Source organism: Acomys minous (assembly GCF_964271855.1).
Source record: "Acomys minous genome assembly, chromosome: 1".
Lineage (NCBI taxonomy): Eukaryota > Metazoa > Chordata > Mammalia > Rodentia > Muridae > Acomys > Acomys minous.
Window position 1 is genome coordinate 11,395,573 of NC_140483.1, and position 21,712 is coordinate 11,417,284.

Consider the following 21,712-nt stretch of genomic DNA (forward strand, 5'->3'; position numbering starts at 1 on the left):
TCCCTCAGCCCTCAGTGGCAGGAAGTGCGGTACACATCGTTTCTTCAGTCTTTCATGTTGATATTCACCTCCCATAAGCCACTGTTTGTGGGACTCATGGCCAGAAAGGAAAAATATTTCCAGAGAGAGGATTTTGTGCCTTGAAAGTATTTCCTTCCCCTGGACTCAACAGACAGAGACATGGGTTCAAGGTGCTATTGGGATACTAGCCAATCCAATTCATCGATCTTAAGGATGAAACATGGATTTCCATAGCTACATTGAAGAAGTGCGTGGGATACATGGCAGGGCATGTGACCCTCAACTGCAGGAGCCTAGATGAACAGTTGCTCTCCAAGGAAATGCCTACTTCCTTCAGACCTCTGTGTCACTTTAGGCTCTTGCAAGGACTACCCGTGATCGATCTTTCTGAAAGAACATGGTCATTAGAATGTGCAGGCTGCTATTATAGGGTGGGGCATGTGGGGAAGATGGCCTCATTCATTTTATATAAACCAATCTCCTTCCATTTTCATGTGCATTCCATTCATACATGACCCCAGCTGTCGGATTCTGTCATTCTTACCTCTACCTAACACATACTCATCTTTCATTGGCTTTCTGTAGCCAAAGTGGAACCCTGGTCAGATTCAAGATTGTTTTTCCTGCTGCTCCCTTCCCAGCATGTAGTAGAGGTTCAATAAATAATCTCTGAGTGATCAAATAAACTTTTTGTATCTGTTGAAATATTTTAGTGAGATTCCTGGAGACAGAAATGTATACCCCCATCAACTTCAGAATGGCCTACTCTGTTCACTTCACAGGTAAGCAAATTGAATACCAAAGATGTCACGGCTTAAGCCAAGCCTTGCTGTCCCATAAAAACCTGTTGGGGCTCTCTAGCCTAGCACCCAACCTGTCATTGGCAAGCTTAGACAATTTTGCTAAAAACATCTGAAGTGTGGCAGGCTGAGAGAGATGAAGAAGAGGAAATGCGTCCAGCATTCACAAGACAGGAGCTCAGTACAAAGGGGTTTACAGATCCCAGGGTTAGTAAACAAACAAAGAATACAAGCCACTGTGCCCTTCCAACAGGATGCACACTTAGGAGTGGCAATGTCAGAGAGCAGATGGCCACCATGGAAGGCAGTGTTGCCTGGAAGAGCATAAAATGAGCTCCCTGGTGACCTTGGTTACAGTAAGGAGAGTACCAAAATCCTACGTCAGGGCACTGGGGGGGTGGAGGAAGGGTACAATGTGCTCACAGAATTATTTCCCTCTCTGAAGGGTTGAGTCTGTAAGATGAGTCTTTCCCCTGTCTTATTTAACAACTCCCTGTAGACCACATGGAGAAATGAAGGACTACATTACCAGGCCTCTCCCATAAGATAGGCTTCGTGCCAGAGTGCAGAGGGTGCTTCTGATGCCAACATGAAGCAAAGGGAGGGAAATGGTCCCACTCCCCCACATAATGTGCTTACTGTTGGGAGAGGACTGAACCACTGATGGAAGAAAAGGCTCAGAGGTCAGAAAGGACATCATCAGACAGATGTGTGTACCAGAGAAATGCGAATGAGCCATGAACAGGCATAAGGAACGGAGGGAACAGCACATGCTAAGGCTCAGAAGCAGTGAGAGCTGGGAAGCAGCACCAAGAAGATACCGGTCACTTGGAAGTGGTGCCGCCTTATCTATTTGGAATACCAACTTCAAACCCTAACATGTCCTCCTCTTACTGAGTGTCTTTGAACAAGTTACTCAAATATTCTGATATTTGGCTCTACAAGTCTGTCAGGTAGGGGAGATCCTTCGATCATTTCATTGCTGAGGACTGGGCCCAGGAGCTCTACCACTGAGTTATGCATGCAGTCTTTTCTCACTAAGTTGCCCCTGTGTCAGCTTTCTCATAGCCAGAATTATAGGTGTATACCATCATGCCTGGCTCATTTTAGGTTCTTGCAAGGAGTGCATGAGACTGTGACCTTGGTAGCTTTCTGGGCATGTCCATCCAATCTGTGGCTCAACACAAAAATATAAATTAAAAATAAAATTGTGTGCATATGTGTGTGCAATGATGTACATGTGACTTCAGGTGCCAGAAGGGTCATATCTCCCTGGAGCTGGAGTTACAGGCTTGTGAGCATCCTGGCATAGGTCCTGGAAATCAAACTCAGGTCCCCTGGAAGAGCATGAGAATAGTTAAGATAAATTTAAGCCAGGTGCTGTAATCCCAGCACTCAGGAGGCAGAGGCAGGTGGATCACTGTGATTTCGAGGCCAGCCTGGCCTACAAAGCAAGTCCAGGACAGCCAAGGCTACACAGAGAAACCCTGTCTCAAAAAACCAAAAAAAAAAAAAAAAAAAAAAAGAAAGAAAGAAAAGAGAACTTAGCACTCTGATGAGATCGGGATAAAGAGCTGTAGGATGTCAAAGTGGAGGGCAAAACATCTAGAACCATCTTTCTGTGGGTCACTCTATGAGTAACATGAAGAAAGGGTGGGGACAGATAATGATGGCCCCCCCAGTGAGACCATTCAGTACTCACAGTGATCTGGGCTCTAAAGAAGAAGCAAAGGAGGCAGAGAGGAGAGATTCACACAGGTGCAAGGGGTAGCACCTCACTGCTCGTGGCTCCTGTGGGACACAGAGACCAGAGCAAGCCTGCAGGAGAGATCTTCAGACTGCTTCGAGTTGGCTATTACATAGCATGCGATCCAGACTTCGCCTGTGAAAATCTTTACAGCAGGATGATCTTATTGGATTATTCACAAAAGTATTCATCTACCACGGGCTGCCAATCTTAATTTCAAAACCATCGGTCTAACACAAGATATATCCAGTGAGAATATGTACACTCTAAGTCATATTCCAGAATTCATGCCAATGGTACATTTTAACGTTTTATTTATTTTTAACATTTTATTTAATAAGTTATTTACATCTCAGCATGAAGTCAATATAATATACAAGATATTTTCTATTTTTCTTTTCACAACCCAGTGTATATTTTAGGTTATAGCTAAAGATGGAGTGGCCATGTGTCAGGAACTCAGTAGTTACCTGTGTTGAATTGCTATCATACTGAGTGGCCCAGGCCTAAGTGTTTACCATTTACTGAGTTAGATGATTGGATAGGCGGCTGGTGCTTTAAGGGCCTCAAAGATGAACAGCACATACTCTCCTTCTTCTTACATATTCCAACCCTGGAGAAGAGGAATGAGTAGCCGTGGATAGATTTAGGAAATAGACCAGACACATGCAGCTTCGCACTCTCATATTCTCCTTTAGGTGCCAGCCTGACCAGATAGGCAGGAAGCCATGCTTTTCCCTTCAGAACACCATTCGTGGAGTGACAAGTACCAGGCGACAGCACAGCTCCCTTCAAGAAGACCACATTCCTGATTCCGAGGTTGTGGTGCCAAGCCTTTTAATTAGCCTTATCATTAGTATGGGCATAACTTGGCCTCCACTGTCACTTCAGCCACAGAGGCTGTACCTTGGGTGGCTGTAGTGGAAAGGGTCCCTGCAAAGGCACAGACGTCATAAAGTAAAGTCTTCAAGGTGATGATGGCTGTAGCTTGACTTTGATATGGACAGAGTCATAGGCACACATGTGTGAGCCATACAGGGCTCAGCACATGACCGCACGCCACAGAGTCATTAGCAAACAACTCCAAAGGTGGCAAAGATTTGAATACAACACGAGATGAGCTTTCCTCTTAGAGACTTGTTTTAAACTGCGTGGAGCACACAGGAGTTGCTGTTTGCAACTTTGAAAGAGCTGAGATCTACTGTACCCCCAGAGAACCAGGGAGACTCTGAGATTATATGACAGATTTTACGGTAGCAACAGGAGAGCATCTGCACCCTTGAGAATAATAGAGTGGCTAGTCTTGGTTTTAGGCATTTTTTTTTTTACCCTGAAACTCAAGAATAAATCACTACCAAACAATTTCATGTTGGTTTATGATTTGAGGACAATAAACCCAGTTTCTGAGCCTTGACTCACTCTGGTCTCATTACCATCAGATGACATCACACCAGTTATTTAGAGAATGTGCCTCTTTTGTAATTAAACATATCACATGCTCGACTTGTTCATTTCTGAACTGTCTAAGCATTCTATATTATCTGAGGCTCATTTATCATCACACACACACACACGCGCGCGCGCGCGCACACACACACACACACACACACACACACACACACACACACACGTGCCCTTCAAATCAACATTGTGACATATGATAATGATATTTGGACATCCAACTAATTACTTATAGCTTTATTCCACGTTCTTAATATAAAGTTCTCAGGAAAATACAGTTTTATTTTGGATATACTCTTAAATGCCAAGGAAATGTCAAGGCACTCAGTGAGTAATTGATTAAATTGTCTAAAGACATTAAAACTAATTTGAGTAGAATGAAGTTGGAGAAAAGTAGTCAGCATACGGAGAGATAAAGTGAGAGGACTTCTGCTTTGTAAACTATGCCCCTGAAAGCTTGTAAGAGAAGAGAAAAGGCCAAGACTCAAACTCTAGAATACCAACATTTGGCAAAAGCATGATAAAAAAAGAAAAAATTAATTTCCAGAAGAAGAGAGTGGAGTTGTTCAAATTTTACTTCAGGCAGAAAGGGTTTATTCGACTGTCAGTTTCAGGCTGCAGTCCACCTGGAGGGAAAGTCAAGGCAGGCACTCAAGCAGGAGGGCATATCTCACTGGAGAGCAAAGAAACAAATGCACCCGTGACGCCTGCTTGCTGCTCAGCTAGCTTTCTCTGTCCTTACCTTGTTCAGGAGCCCCTGCCTAGGGAATGGTGTTTCCACAATGGGCCAGGTCAATTAACAATCAAGGCCATCCCCCATTCCAGGTCACAGCAAACTGACATTTAAAACCACCCAGCACAGTAGTATTTTCATGAACATAGCTGGAATATTTTAAGAAAATGAGATGTCAACAATACAAGGACACAGAATTAGTCCTTTAACACATGCATATTGAGAACTTAGTGTGCGAAGAGGCTGTCCAACACTAGGATTTAACAATAAGACAGCATTGTTTCCCTCATGTGGTTTTTGATCCATCGCAAATTTATATAGCCCACACAAAATAAGGGAGGGCAGGAGGCCATTATTCAAACCTGGCCATTTGGTGGCCATTAATGACAGTGAAAATAAATCCAGTGACACAGAGACATGAAAGTAAACAGGAGTGGGTTGGGGAATACACAGTAAGTGCCCTGAGAAGATAAAGCAGGAGCTAGACAGTGTGACAGGCTTGGAGGTGAGGATTACAGAGGGTATTGGGGAGACTGCAGCACAGGAGAACTCAAAGAGACACAACTAATACTCCAAAAAGACAGACACCAGCAGAACAGAGCTGCAAGCACCTCATAGGGGGACTCAGCCTATTGTCAAGCAGTTTCCACTCTGAGATGGTATCAGGATGTTGAATTTGACTAACGTTGCTCAAGCGACTGGGTACAGGTTCAGCATTCTGAAATGTGCAGGGTGCCCCCTGAGACTTTGGCTGTTAAGAACCCACTGGGCAGCATAGTCATTGAGTAAGAATGACTAAGTGACAAGGTCACTAGCTGAGAGATTGTCCTAAGTCTACACAGAGGTCATAACTTTTTAATCACACCACCACACCAAGTCATGCAGGCGAGACAACAGGATCCCTCCCATGACAGTCGAACCATCGTGGGGCAGAAGGTGAAGGGACAAAAGTCGCAAACGATGGGACTACACATCAAAACAAGAAAGTCCGTAAGTCCAAAGGCTGACCTTTTAGCCACAGAGGTCAACTTGCATGCTTTTGCTTGTCCCCATGCTAAATTGGCTGTAAAGTAATGTCTTTTTTGCCAGGAGGTGTCAGCCTCACGTGTAGCCCTAGAGTTCAGATTTTGAGAGGTAAATTTGAAAGAGATGTTGGTAGTAGGGTAGCAACTCAACTGCAGCCCTCAGATCTGGGCCTTTGGTGCATCTGAAAAGTGAGTGTGAAGTGAATATTTGTCTTGGATTTGCAAACTCATGGTCACAAACTAGGGCAAAATGCAGCTTGTCTGACCTGAGAGCCGAGGCCAGTTAATCTCAAATCTATATCTCAAACCAGATTACCATGAAAAGAGCCCCCAGAGGGGACATCACTGCAGTGCTTAATATTGATCTCGAAATACCAAAATGACAGGCCCCTGGGCAGGTCTGTGAAGAACATTCCAGATGATGCTAATTAAAGTGGGAAGACTTCCCCCCACCCCGACGTGGGCCACACCACTCCATGGGCTTGGGTCCTGGGGTGTATAAATAAATAAGAGAAAACAAGCAGAGGCTCAGCATTCATCTCTTTCTGCTTCCTGGCTATAGACGCAAAGGCTACAGCTGCCTCATGCTTCTGCCGCTGTGTTCCCCCACCACGATGATGTGTGGTACCCTCAAACTGTGAGCCAAGATAAATACTTTCTTCCCCAAGTTGCTTTAGTCACAACAATGAGGAAAGTCATAGAATCAGGCTCTCAATGCCTTCAGATCTTGTCAGTGAGTCTCACCCCCAAGTGCGTGGGGCGGAGATGGAGATGCATTGGCAGATCACACGAAATGTGTGGAAATGGGCCATGACTGTCCACTTTCATTGGCAGAGACTTTCTCCAGCACTGAGTATGGAGACTACAAGGTGGTGGCTTAAGGCCCAGTCGTGGTGCTGGGAGATAGTTCACTTAGTAAATTGTTTACCTTGCAAGAATGAGAGACCTGAATTTGATCCCCAGCAATCACATAAAAAAGTTAGGCATAATAGCATGCCCTTGTAATCCCAGCACTGGGAAGGTGGAGACAGACAAGTCCCTGGGGATTTCTAGCCAGCCTGGTAGCCATCTTGACAGGCTTCAGACCAATGAGAGACACTGTCTAAATAATCAGGGTGGACAGGGTATAAGAAACAACAGGCAAGGTTGTTCTCTGCCATCTGCATCTATGAACTCATGTGCATGTGTACCCACATGAACACACACGACCAACTTCTCACACTGGAGGTTGAGCGGAACCCAGCTACTGCTAAGTTTCCCAAGCTCACAAAGCAGCGCTGTCCCCAGGACTTTGACTCAGCAGCTGTTCCTCCCTTAGAACCCAGACTTTGGTTTGGCTTTCAAAGTTTTCACTAAAAAAAAAAGTTGTCATTTAAGATCAATCGTGTTCATTTAGACAGACGGTGAGAACATCACAAAGCTATGCTGTTGCTTTAGAAACTTACAAGCTATAAAGAAAATAGTTTAATAATATAATAACAAGAATCATATTTTAGTTTTTACATTTTTATTAAATAAAATGATAGCTCCTCAGAGCCTATTATTTCCAAAGAAGCCCTTTGTCTTCAACTCCACACATTCAGCAAGCATCACTTGAGTGTGCACATGTACCAGTTGAATTTGGCTCTGCCAGTGGTGGTACCCACAGGCTTGTCCCCTTGGACAAACAGTAAGGGGTGAGTGCCTCAGTAATATTGTCAAGGGAGAATGCAGATGCTTCTGGTGTGAGCAGGCACTATACAGGCTACCTCCTGCCTTCTTGCTCAAGGGCCCTTTAACGTTCCTTTACTCCCCAAAATACAAATTGAGAGGACTTCTCAGCTAAACTTGACTCCCTGTGCTTGTGTTCTTTTTCTTTCCAGAGAAGTAAAAAATAGCATGGCGGAGTGAGGCTCTGGACAACAGCACACAAAGGGGACCGAGCCTACGGGGATGAAGCACGATCCAGGAATTTTGTAAGAATCACAGTAAGATCATCTATGCCACTAAGTAACCTACAATGCATGAAGCAAGTAGGCAAAGAGGGAAGGAATCTGGGCCTAGATGTTTGAATCAACATACGAAGAGAAGACACACGTATTCACATGTAATCACCTACAGTAACGCCTCATACAAAATCTCATCACGTAGCCCACCACATCACACACAGACCTAATATACACAGTAATTTCTCATTGTGTAAGGAACACACCTAGTTACATACACACAGAGGCATGTCACACACAAAGAATACACCTAATTGCACACATTATCTGAGCCAGGCACATTGTTGTATGAAAGCTAGTGGAGGACGACACATGCCAGGAGGTCTCTGACGCTCTGTCATCCTCTAAATACAGGCAAGGGGCAAAGAGCAGTAAGAGTAGGAGCTCTGTACCTGAAGGTAGAGTATAAACCAACTGGGACCAAGATAAACCAAGGATAGTATGCCCCATGTCCTGAGTACTGGACAAGAAGACATGGATGACCATGCCCGGCCCTACACGTGTTTTAGCAGGTGCTTACGAATCCAGTACCTACATGATTGTGTAGTCCTGTGTGCGCCCCTAGACAGTTAAAACACCCGTTGCTTTAGCTGTTCTGTGTAGTGAGAAGTTGATGACAGCGTGTGCTGGCTGCTGGCTTCCTTCCAAAGAGCAGGACGCAGCCTCCCAGGAGCAGTGGCTCTCTATTGCCTCAGATGTGCACACTTTGAGGATGAAGAGAAAAAGAGTAGGAGGCAGATCTGTGATCTAATGGGTTTAAGCTCTTCAGACTTAGGATCAGCTGCCCCAGGCCTTTGCCTTGTCAGCTTCTGATCTTTGCTGCTGGGTCAGGCAGATCCTCCCTCCAAATTGATAGCTGGATGGATTTCACTGTCTGGCAAGTCTACCCTTTCACCTCCCCAGAGGTAGTTGACAGATGCCTCTGTGGTTGTGACTTTCTGTGGGAAAGGTTATCAAAGGAGAAGGATACCTCTGCAATTTCACAGCCTCAGATTATGTTTACAACCATAAAAAAAATAATGTTTGCAATACAAATCATAGTGACTCTTTCCTAAATGCCTTTCTATCCTTTTTCCACATGTCACTGATTTCTAAACATTCTGACTTTATCCTGGGGACCAATGGAAACTGGTCATCAAATACACTCAGGGTGTGTGGTTTCTGTGGCTCTTTTCAATGAGCAGTGGGGATGCTGGAAAGATCACAGCTTTGAGGAAGACAGACCAGACCTGACCAAACTGAGGCTTGATGGGGAAGGCTGGTAATTCCAGATATTTGGGAGTCTAAGAATGTAGGCTTGCAATTTCAAGGTTATCCTAGGCTACAAAGCGAGTTCAAAGCCAGCCTAGGGTCTCCCTAGAGACCCTATCATAAAATAGAAAAGAAATAGAGGGCTGGGGCTGTGACTCAGTGGTAGAGCCCTTGGCTGGTATGTTGTAGGCCCTATGACAGATCCCCAGATGCCAAGCCATAACAAATAAACAAAACCATTAATGTTAACAATTTTCCAAAGCTAGCACCCTGAACAGGCTAGTTAGCTAGCCTTCTCTGAGCCTCATCACCACTCCCTGAGAGGAAAACGATAACTGTTATATTTAATTATGAGGATGTAAGGTATAAGCTGATAAGATATAAGAAGGTAGCGAGCAGCAGATATTATGTTCGAGAGGAGTTTATTAAATGAGCGGGGGAGAGAAGAAGAAGGGGGAGGGGTACCCCAGAGAGAGAGAGAGAGGGAGACAGACAGACAGACAGACAGACAGAGGAAGAATAAGAGAGGAGAGGGGGGGAGACAGAGACAGAGACAGAGACAGACAGAGACAGAGACAGAGACAGACAGACAGACAGACAGACAGACAGAGGAAGAATAAGAGAGGGAAAGAGAGAGAGAGACAGAGACAGACAGACAGACAGACAGACAGACAGACAGACAGACAGAGGAAGAATAAGAGAGGAGAGAGAGAGAGAGGAAGGAAAGGGGAATAGAGGAGTAAGAGAAGGGGAGTAGAGAGGGAGTCACATGGTCAGGTTTGTCCTTTTATATGGCCACGCCCCCATGGCAGGTAAAGCAATGACATCACAGGTGGGCAGACTGAAGCAGAATCCTAACAATAACATCTGCCTAGTCACTTTTTTGAGACATTTAAATAATACTTGTGTTTAAAGCACCTATCATAGTAGCCAGGACATCTAAACCCTTTGTTCTTTTCTTTCCTTTGATTTCCTTTGCCTAATATAGATTCTGGCCCTTTCAAGGCAGAGGGCCACTCACTCACTCATCATTTTTTTTCTGTTCCTGGCACAAGAAAGTCACAGTATATGAACTGAGTGAAGCCAACAGACTTTCATACATGACAGGGTTACCTGGTGTAGAGGCTCAGGGCAGTGATGGAAATGTCTCCAGTACAAGCCAGAATTTGGTGCTTTGGTCAATCTTTCTCCGACTATGTTTAGACCCTTCACAGTCAGCATGAGTCAATTTGACAGCAAAAGGCACACTGGCCAAGTATGGCAGGAATTCCATAGCCTTCCCTCAGAGATGACTTAGGAGTCAGCACGAACTCCCACCATGGCCCATGAGGGTCTGCCGGGCTTCCAATGCTGATGCATTCCCAGCCTTCCTGGTAGCCCAGGGCCCTTCCCAGGGCCAAGCCTACTCTGTCCTGAAAGAGCAGAAAGCAGCTCTGCCTTCCCAGCCCCAGGCACCCAGGCTGCAGGCCTTTCAGCTGGTTTCACATCACACTCTCAGCTGGTTTCATTTTCTTTATAACCAGCACCCCTGGAACCAAGGTATCTCCACGTGCTTCCGTTTTAGGCTTGTACTCCTTCCTCTAAATTTGTGCTATGAATCTCATCCCAGAGGCCAGGCCTTCACACCAAAGAACAGGCTCACACAACACCAGCCCTTTGTCTGCATTGTCACAGGACTCATTGTTAACTCTATACCCTTCTTAGGTCCTTGAACTTCACAGTCCCTGCTGAGAGTAACTAGGGCAGAAATTACTCAAAGAATTAGTTTCTCTCCCAAATCTTCACCTCCATCAGCTCCCAGAAGTATCCTCTAGTCCTATTACACACATACACACACACACTCACACACCATCACACCACACAGTCCGCCCTCAGCACCATGCTGTGAAATTCACACACACAAACACACACACACACAAAACAACAAACAAACAAATCACATATGGTGATTGCTGCTTAGAAGTAAAATTCCTTCAGACATTTCCAGCTACAAAATGCACTTGCCCCTTCCCTTCAGTGTGCTGTGAGAGCACTGCAATTTCTTCAGTGTCTTCTGGTAGAGTTTATTCAAGAAATAAAGACTACATGACAAACTAAAAATGCAGCATTGTAAAGAGTGACAGGAAATGGCCTCCTCTATCTCCATAGATTCCCATATCCTCTTAAAAACAATGAATGCCAAACTGATATAATGGGTAAAACATATGGGGTTTTTAAAACATGGTTTTATTTTAGGTCATCTGTAGTGATATGTGATTATAAGAGAAGGTCCTGTGAAGACCAAAATGAATTTGTTGGATCCCCTGGAGCTGGCATTATAGGCAGTTGTGACCTGTCTCTCCAGTTTCCTCAAAAATATTTTGTACTTTTTCTCCTATGCTTCTGCAGTTGCTGCCATTGGCCATTGCTAGACTGTGTCTACAAATGCATGTCTCATGGACAAAAGCTTAAACTTTCGGTCACAGGCACTAAAAGCCAGAGATAATTTACTCAGAAAAACAAGACTATATTTTACCTCACAGCTTGGAGATTTCAGTCTGTTGCTGGTTGGCCCCATTGCTTTGGATCTAGTGGCAACAGAGAGCATCACATGGGGTACATGGTGGAACAAAACCAACTTAAATCATGAGCCAGGGAAGCAAACGGGGAAAGAAGAGGAGCCAAGGTCCCCACCGATTTTTTTGAGGGCATCCTTCCAAAGACCTAAGTTCCTCCCACCTCTTAACATTTCCACAGCCTTCTACCACCTCCCTTGGGACCACCCTTTACTGTATGGGCCTTTGGGGGAAACAGTCAACATCCAAATAGCAAGAAGACAGTGAAACATACTCCAGCTTCTGATGCCTTTGTCCACTCCTTGGTATTGCTTTGTGTCACTATGTTGGATGAGACATCAAAACCTTCCCTCTTATTTTGGAAGTGACATAGAAGCATCATGCTGGGTGATATGGGGCTCTACAGAGCAGGGCCACACCCTGAGTTAAATACATTTTTAGTATCCGAGAGCACAGGGCCTAAAGCGTGACCTCTCATGGGTGGCTCAGTTCTAAGCAACATTTTTAGTGCCATGCCAATCATGTTGACAAAAATAAGAGTGGTTTAGTTACACAGGCAATAGGGCCTCCCAGCTTTCCAACTGTGGCTCACTAGCTGGGCCTGGCTGAGGTCACTCCCTGAGCTCTTGCCAAGCATCCCAAGCCAAGGGGCCAATAGTCACTGAACAAGTAGTGTGAGGTACCAAAGAGCAAAAGTTTCTGCACTTTGTGTGGGCTGAGGTGATTCTTCAGATTAAATGCATCTCAAGGGCTTCTCTGGCTTCCTGCTCTGCCATCCTGGTGTCAGGACAACAATGTCATTCATCACGGTGTCTCCCATTACTATGTTCAAGTTCCACGCTCCAGGGCCCCATCATGAGCACTTCCCGCAGGATGTGCTGTTTCACTGAGCACTCACAATTATGGTGTGAATTATTATTATTGTACTATTAACCCCATTTCACACATGAGCAAATTCATAAATGAAGAAATGTGTAGAATGAGAAAAGGCTCACTCAGGTCGGGAATATCAAGGCCCTGTGCTTCTATGAAACACATGCTCCAAAAGGAAACATTATCTTCTTAGGTGAAAAATGAAACAGCCAAGGACACGGAATAGTAGGGATGAAGGGCTCAGGGAAGTGTATGAGCAGGGAAGAAGAGAGCCAAAGGCTCAAATATTCAGGAGGTTGTGGGAGAACTAAGTGAAGGTTCTGGGAATCTGTGCGGGAGTATGGAAATCTGGAGGCTTTACCAGGATGATGAGGAACAATTATCTCCAACCCCAAGGGTCCCTTCCCACCCACATCCCTCACCCCATCAGTGAGGAGTTCCAGGAAACACTGATGGGAAGAAATTGAGGAACGACATGGGGGGGGGTAAAATTAGAGATCCACTCCCCAAACCCCAGCTCATTTCAAGCCAATGTGTGATGTGTGATAAGCACTCAGAAAAGGCCTCTCCTTTTTTGAGAACTCAGCAATGTTTCATGGTCACATTTTAGTGATTCTAATTTATGTTTTGTTCTTTTTGTTTGTCTTTGTGCTAGGGACACAACCCAGAGACTTGTACATGCTAAGCAAGGGCTGACAGCATGTCTTGTTAGCATCTTACAGTGATAATGACAGTAGCCCTGAGTACCTTTGTGATGGCAACATCTTTGATGCAATAAAGGTTATTGAAATCTCTACACTGAAAGCCAAGGATTTGGAAGCATTCATGCTCTTCATATCCTTGGAGTAATGGGACCATCTTGAGACATCTGGTATATCAAAACGTGTGTGTGTGTGTGTGTGTGTGTGTGTGTGTGTGTGTGTGTGTGTACAGCAGCAGATTGGAGAATAGCATCCCAGAAAGGGGAGCCATGGAATCCAGCTTGGATAAGTTTGCTCAGCATGGGGCAAGGCATTAATCCATTAGGCGAAACCATATCTGAGTGCCACTTATGATTAGTGTCTTCAATAGGGTCGGACAACAGAATCAAAAATTAAGTAGGAAATGGCACAGAGTGACTCTCTGAAATGAAACTTCATAATAGAACAGAATCAAGGAAAATGAGACTCATTTGCTTTATGTTCTCAACAAAATTGAAGTAATTAAGTACAAAGGTAGCCTGAGAAGAAATTACATCAAAATAAGTAGATACATTTATGGGCTATTATTTCCTTCCTGGAATTATTTCTCATATTCCTAATATACTGAACTTTTTGGCTCCTCAGCCTCTCCCTCCTCCCCAGCCTCTCTCTTCCTCAGCCTCTCCCTCCTCCTCCCTACCTTTCTTCTCTCTCCCACCAAGCCTATCTGCCACACAGCTTTGTTTCTCCCTCTTTCCACAAAGAAGACCTGGCATACTGAAGGACCCCACCTGGCAAGGTCACACTTGGCTCTGCCCTCACACCTATCTGTCATTGGCTCCTGTGGGTCTTGGCCAAGTTAGTTAACCTCTGTGGGCCTCACTTGTCTACTCTTCTGAAATGGGTAAAATAATAGCCATAGTTTTCCAGGGAGTGTAGAGAGATTGCTTCTAAAAATCCCTGCTTCCGTGTGGTCTGTTCCCACAAGGAGAGCCATGGATATCAGTCATCATCCAGGAGCACTGGTTCTCAAAATGGAGGTCGTGACCCCTTGGCAAACCTCTGTCTATAAAACTACTTACATTACAATTCGTAACAGTAGCAAAAGTACAGTTAAGAAGTAGCAAAAAAATTTAATTTTATGGTTGGGGGTCACCACAACATGAGGAGCTGTATCAAAGGGTCGTGGTGTTAGGAAGGTTGAGACCTTGGGCTAAAGCTTCTCTGGCAGCCATTGTTCTACTCCCTGGCTCTGTGAACTTGACTACCCTGTGTGTCTCATATAAGTCAAATCATGCTGCGTTTCTTTTTGTGATTGCCTTGCAACACTTGACATAGCATTCCCAAGGCTCAGACATGTAGTCTGTGCTGTCATTTAATTCTTTTCTCCAAGACTGGAAAATTCACTCCAGCTCCTACATTTTGTCTATCTATTCCGGCCTAATGGGCACTGGCTTGCCCCTACCTCCTGACTGCTATGCACAATACTGCTGCGCACATCAGAACACAAAGAGCTCTTTGAAAACCCCACTTCCACTTCTTAGCATCTACCAAGACATGAAATTGCTGGATCATGTGCAAGCTGATTTTTAATGTTTTAAAATATTCTCGTACTGTTCTCCATAGACATGTTATTGTATACTGTGAACAACACACACATATCTTTCAATACCATCACTAGCATTTTCATTTTTTTTCCAGTTTTTGTTAAACAGTAGCCATTCTAGGGGCCATAATGAAGTTTTCCATTGTTATTTTGACTTGCAATTCCCTAATGATCAGTGATATATCCTGGTTTGTAGCTGTTGATCACTATTACATTTGTGCTTTTATCTTGATTATTCTTTATAGCACCACATCAAAAGAGATGCATTTAAAAACATACCTCCTCCTAATTGCTCAAGCTTCCTCTGTCACTGTTTCTGAGTTTAGCTAGTTCCTTTTCCTTCGTGTGTGGTGGGAGCACCTGTATGAAAGGGTGTCTCCATGTGTGCATGAACATGGAGGAGACAGTGAAGGTGTACTTGTGTGAGTGTGCACATTCAGGCCAGAGGTTGAGATCAGGACTCTTCCCTGATCACTCTCCCGTTTATTCATTGAGGCAAGATCTCTCTCTCTCTCTCTCTGAATTGAGAGCTTGCCTGGAGGCCTAGTTTGTCCAGCTACCTTGCTCTGGGGGGGTCCTCTGGCTCCATCTCCCAAGCACTGGCATTACAGGTGGACCATCATGCCCACCAAGCATTTACATGGACACTGTGGATCTGAACTCCAGTCCTCGTGCTTGTGTGGCAGGCATTTTAACCACTGGCACATCTCCCAGCCCCAGGCAATTCTTCTTTTATACAGACTGAAACCCTTGGCCATCTTTTGGTACCTTGTGTGGCTCAGGGTTTTGTAATGACCCTGACCTTCACATATTTTCTTCGTTTAGGCTATCACCTGCACACAAGACACACTAACTTATTTCTCCTCAATTCCTTTCATCTTGAGCACTGTCACGAAATTAACCCGTGGGTGCCAGCGTAAACAGGAGAGGATATGGCTTCCCTGGAGCTGGAATTTCAGGTAGTTATGAACAGCCCAATGTGAGTGCTGGGAACAGGGCTCCAGTGCTCTCTTCATCCTCATCATTGTGTATTCTTAACGCATGCCCTTTGCCAGATATGCGTAATATGGATGTAGTTATTGATCTAGGGCTTGTCTGTTTATTTTTAAAAGATGAATATTAAGTTTCTTCTTGGCCTTTAGTACTAGGATCAAGTATAAAGATATATTTTGATGAGCAGTGTCAGTCCAAAAGAAACTCCAGTTCTCCAAACTCCGAAAGGTTGTTCGAGTATCCAGAAATGAGCTCAACCTGTACTGTAGGACTCCTGGGGTTGTATAATAGCCAGTGTTCCTCAGAAACTTGTGGCGCTAGTTCCCCTCTATAAAAAGAAGCCATTTGCCTTACCTGTCACAGAAGGGACAAATGGCTACCTGTAGTTGCATATCAAAGTACAGGCAGCCCTCCAGGCTTCCTCACTGTTACAGAGGCCAGTTACTCATTTCAAAGCCCATGTTCCTTTACATCCCAGCCCTTCTCACCTCCTCCTCCACCCTAAACTACCTACAGCTCAGAGGCTTCCCTCCCCTTAGCTACTCATTCTTGCTATTATAATCCTGTTGTTCTCGCCATTCTCTCTCTCTCTCTCTCTCTCTCTCTCTCCCTTCCCTCACATTGACTCTTTCTTACTCTCCTACTCTTCCCCTATCTCTTGTTATTTTCATGTATTCTCTGTACGCCGGGTCTCCTCTATCTCCTGCTATCTCACTATCTCCACTACTCTCTCCTGCTCTCCCACTTCCCCAGCCTGGGCCATATCCAGCTTGCTTCTTTTTCTCTTCACTCCCTCTCTCACATCTGCAATAAAAACCTTCCCCTTCACCATGCCATCGAGCAGTTGTGTCAGCAGTTTCTTTACCACACATGTCCCATACAAGCAGAAAATATTTGGTTTGACAATGTACAGTTCAACATCTTTTTCTGTTGTTGGAAGGGCCTTTGGGTTCCTTCTAAATAACTTTTATCTGTGCTAAATTCATAAATGTATTTCTCTGTTTCTTCTGGGAACAATATGGTCTTAGTTTGAATGTTTGGGGCTAAGATCTATCCATTGGGGTAGCTCAAGTAGATAAATGACATAATTTGGTCTATATTCTCAAAGCATTACTCAATGATTTTATTGTGTTGTGATGTAGTGTAAGGGGCAAGGACAAAATAAAGGAGCCAGTTAGAAGGGTACCACAAAAATGTAATGAGAAGTCTTGGTAGACAATCAAATGAGTGTTAGGAGGAAATATGGTGAGATGTAGTTAGATATAGGAAAGTACTGTGGAGAGTGAATTTCCTGACTGATAGGAAGGGGTGTAGGGAGGCGTTGAGATGAAGATGAGGTTCTGACCTGTAGGTATGACCTAGAAGGTCTGATTACTATTTTGCGATGGTGAGAAAGATTGCAAAGAGGAAGGTTAACCAGGTAAAGACGAATGAGTTATGTGGTTGTAAACATAGTAAGTTAGAGACATTTATTAGAAGTATAGACATTAGTATCTTGAGGTGAGAGTGTCTCAGATACATGTGTTTTTTATTTGTTTGTTTGTTTTTTAGAAAGTTACCTGGCTTATTAATTTGCTTGGTTAAGATAAGAAGTAAGCCTTATACTACTAAAATAATTGTTTACCAAAAATAACAACTGTCATTTAGTCATTTATTGGAGAGAAATATAATATTCAAAAACTCAGAAGATGAATATGTTCTCATGGATGGAGATATGCTTCAGTGGTTAAGAACACTGGCTGCTCTTCCACGGGCCCTGGGGTTGATTCCCAGTGCCATATGGTGGAAGCAACCATCTGTAATTACAGTTTCAGGGATTCTTTACTGTATTATGGCCTTTGTGGTTTTACAGCCCTCACTGGGGAATGAGTAGGCATCACAGAGGGAATCAGTGCCCACCCTGAGCCACAGGATTCACTAATGTTAAGAAATGAGGAAAAGAAAATCTACCAAGAAGATAGAAGGGTTGTAATGATCAATAAAGTAGTAGAAAACTGAGAAAGGGTTGATATCTTAGAGGTGAAATAAACATTTTTTAGATGAAGACAGTGATCAATGGTGACAAGTGTTAGTGGGAAATCACAGCTGAGGACTGGCCATTGGGCTCAGCAGCATGGAGATCATAGCTGACCTCAAAAAGAGCCATTTTGGGCAGACTAATATCTGACGTGAGGAAAACATTAGAAGAGAAGGGAGACCTCGATGTGATCAAAGTTGTGGCAAGCAAGGGACAACAACACTGGCACAGATGAGGAGGAGTTGTGAGAGACTCTAAGCTTTCAGAAACTAAACTCATCAGGAGCATCCACACGGATTCTATTGTCTTTGTAGAGCTGAAGGACCTTAGAGTTGAGGATGCTAGCTAACTGAGAAGCTCAATCCTGGATGAATAAAGCCTGTGGCCATGGATATTCCCAGGATAGTCACGGGTAGAGTATGCACCAAACCTCCAAAAGTAAGACGTGTTCTCAGCGAGGACCGAAGGCTTAGTGAGAAACTCTTTTTGTCTACAAATAGGACAATGACACACTGTTTAACTGCCACCCACAATAATGTCCCATCCCTTTTTTCCTTCCCCATTATCAGGATGGAACATTTAAGGAATAAAACAGCTGTTTAGAATTTTAGGGATTTACCAAAAAGACCAGATGTATCTTGTGGTGTGTCCTGTGTCCTGCCATTCCTCAATGTGCTGAGCTGAATGACTCATGGGTATGAATCACCCATGACAGCTGTCACACTGGGTCTCTAAAGCTGGCATGGATTTGCACTAAGACTGACCTCTCTCTCTCTCTCTCTCTCTCTCTCTCTCTCTCTCTCTCTCTCTCTCTCTGTGTGTGTGTGTGTGTGTGTGTGTGTGTGTGTGTGTGTATGTGTGTGTGTTTAGAGCCTTACAAGTTAAAGAATTTAAACCGTTCTTATCTAAAATGTCAGGGCACAGGCAACAACATGGCAGACAAAGCAGAAAGCTCAGGTTTGCCATTTCCTGTCTTATTAGGCAATGGATACTAATACAGCCTAACACTGAACCATCTCAGGATATTTTCCTGAGGTCTACGGTGATCCTCACTTGACAGAAGTGTCATGGTTTAAAATGAGAATAAAATGAAACACGTTTCCTTTACTTTGCCTTGGGCATAGGTCTTTGCTTTGCAGATCCAGGAATTCACAACCAATAGAACTGTCTGGGTTACCTAGGACCATGAGAGGTCTAACAAAGCCACAAGTGACCAGTGTCAGGTTCCTACATAAAAGACCCCAGAGTGCCTCACTGAGAATCACTGGGGCTATGGAGGGGGATGGATCATGTCTGTAGTGTCAGCCCTGCCACAGCTCTGTCCTAAAAATTTGGGTCCAGGCTGCACTTCTACTGAGATTATCTGTAATTTTTTGGAAGACTAGCACCTCATTCTGTCTAACTTCTGCTGTCACAGTAACACAAGCGTAAATGAATCCTTTGGTCCAGTCCAGTGAATTTGACTGTTTTCCCTTCTTACCCTCCACCTGTCACTAGCAAGAGAAAAGCCCTATTCAACAGTCAGAAGCTGCCACGAGACACCCGAAAGTGCCTTGGGAAATACTGTGAAGATGATAAACTGTGTTCCTGAATGGTCCCAAGTCAAGTCACTGCCATTGTCACTGAGCCCAAGTTTATGGATTGTGTGCTTTGGGGTAATTAATGTAAAAAGTCCTCAGTTTCCTCCTCGGTGATGGCATCATATCCCTGTCTGATGATGACCAATGGAAAGCTCAGTGGAGAGTGCCCAGCTGCTGCAGCCTGTGCCCCAAAGCCTCGGCTGCGAGAACTGCTTTGGACAGGCTTGTTCTTGTCTTAGTTACAGAGTCATAACTTGCCCCCTTCTCATCTGGAAGGTTCTTATATAGTGCTGATATCATGATGACAAGGAATAGATGGGTATGGAGAAGAACACACATGCAAACACAGGGAGAGAGGGGGGCTCAAAAGCCCCTCATAGCTGGGCATCCCCCCCCCAAATTTGGCCCTGGAAGTACCTACTTCCCGAGTCAGCACTATGGAGAGCAGAGGTTCACAGATGGGCAATGCAGCAGCAGCGACTGACAACCAACACAATGCTAGTGCTGCTTAAGAGGAATTGCCGTGCCCTACCTCGCCAGGCTTCTGGTTGGCAGGACTGAGTTGGAGACCAAGAATTTGCTTCTCTACTCAGTTTCTAGGTGACAAAAAGACCACTGCCACAAGGATCAGGCTGTGGTCCAGCTAGTCCAACAATGGTTGTCTCCCAACAGCAGTCTGAGAATCCAGTTAGTTGTTCAGTACATGACACTGAGTGTCTGAGCTGGCCTCCAGAACCCTGAAGATGTGGGCTCTCATGCAGTGAATCAAGAGTAAGGGCAGGCAGGCAAGGAGTAAGGCTTTTCCTTCCTTGTTCTTCATATAAACTGCCACAGGTATAACCCAGACTTAGGGTGGGCCCCCAACCCTAATTATCATTTGAGGAGTCAGACTCTGTGATGACCCCTGGGTTTTTAGTTAATTCCAGATGTAGTCAAATTGACAACCAAGAATAGCTATCACATGTTCTTTCGGCAAATACCTTCTATTTCCCTTCTTCACCCTCCAGTGGGTCCCTGAATGACAGTGGTCTAGGCCTGCTTTGAACCGTGAAATGCTTAAATTAAATCATTAGACGGTTAAGGCCGGGCTGGAGCTCAGTGGTGGAATACATGCTTTGCATGGAAAGGAGCCAGGATTTGGTCCTCAGCACCCAAACCAAACGGCATAAGCCTTCATCCATGTTATTCCAATCTTACTATGTCTAAGTTTGTCCTTATATGAATTATTATAGAGTAGAAGCTGCTTTTTTTTTTACCATTCAAAGGACAGAAATGTTGGGCAGGAAGAGAGTAAGGAATTCCTTTACATTCACAGTGTAGAAAGGGCAATACTCCACCTGGGCTCAGGACACATGTGAATGAATCCCTGTAAGACAGGCCCTTTGCCTGGGCTGTGAGGTGCCCCTCCAGTGGAGAATGCGCAGTTTACAGGTAGGGGGAGCTAAAGAGCACTATCTGTGAGGTCCCATTGTACTAGTGATCAGAATTTCAGGACAGATGCAGTCAGCATCAGATGAGGTAGGAGGTGGGTGACACACAGCCATGTATGCTGTTCCAGGACCTTGTGCTTAACACAGTGAGTGGCCATGAGAACGGGAATAGTTCAATTGGCTCCACACACTAAAGCTGATGCTTTGGCGGCACTGTAAAGGATGGGTTGGCAAAGAGTGGGATTATTATACAGGATTGTTTTAGCTATTCTGGTTTTGTTTTGTTTTGTTTTTCTGTATGAAGTTGAGAATTGAACTTTCAAGGTCTGTAAAGAATTGTCTTAGACTTTGGATGGGAATTGCATTCTTTGACAACAAGACAAGTTAACTCCTGGCAACACCCAACCTGCCTCAAAGAGGATGATGAGCATCAAAGAACCTCCTTATGGAGTTGGCTTCAAATGTGACAAACAAGCCACTGGGCAAAATGTCCTTGTTTCTGCCACAGGAAGAATTCTACCTAAAAATGGGCAAGTTTAGATGCAGGCAGAGTCTATGGCCAAACTCTGCCAAGACAGAGTAAGCATGTCCTCAATAGTTCCTGCCTCACAAATATGTCTGTGAGATATATTGGGCCAGAAGGTTGAAGATGCTGCTCCAATGTTGTAGAGAGTGTTGGGTGACTGTTCAGGCAGTAAACTGTGTCAGTCATTTTTTCATTTTGGAAGTTGCTAACTTGTACCCCAGGTTCACTCAGGTATTTAAGTTGTGTCCCTTCTCAAGTCTCTGATGGGTTTGAAGACCAGATAGTTTAGCCTTTCAATTAAACTTAGTAGGTTAGGGATTGAGATTTCTTTTAGATCAAGATAGATGTTTTAAGCTAATAGAGATGAGATATGATAGATATTAATTTCCATTCAGAAATTTAGACCCAACAAGATAGGAAAGATATTTA

General features: G+C 44.3%; 1 long non-coding RNA gene across 1 annotated transcript in view; it reads left to right on the plus strand.

Moving 5' to 3' along the window:
* The first annotated feature begins 782 nt into the window (after positions 1 to 782).
* Positions 783 to 21,712, plus strand: part of LOC311609372 — a 30,910-nt gene continuing 9,980 nt past the window's right edge. The window contains exons 1-2 of the long non-coding RNA XR_014783366.1: positions 783 to 803; positions 7,650 to 7,754. This is a non-coding gene — a long non-coding RNA (uncharacterized lncRNA). The remainder of the gene's footprint in view (positions 804 to 7,649; positions 7,755 to 21,712) is intronic.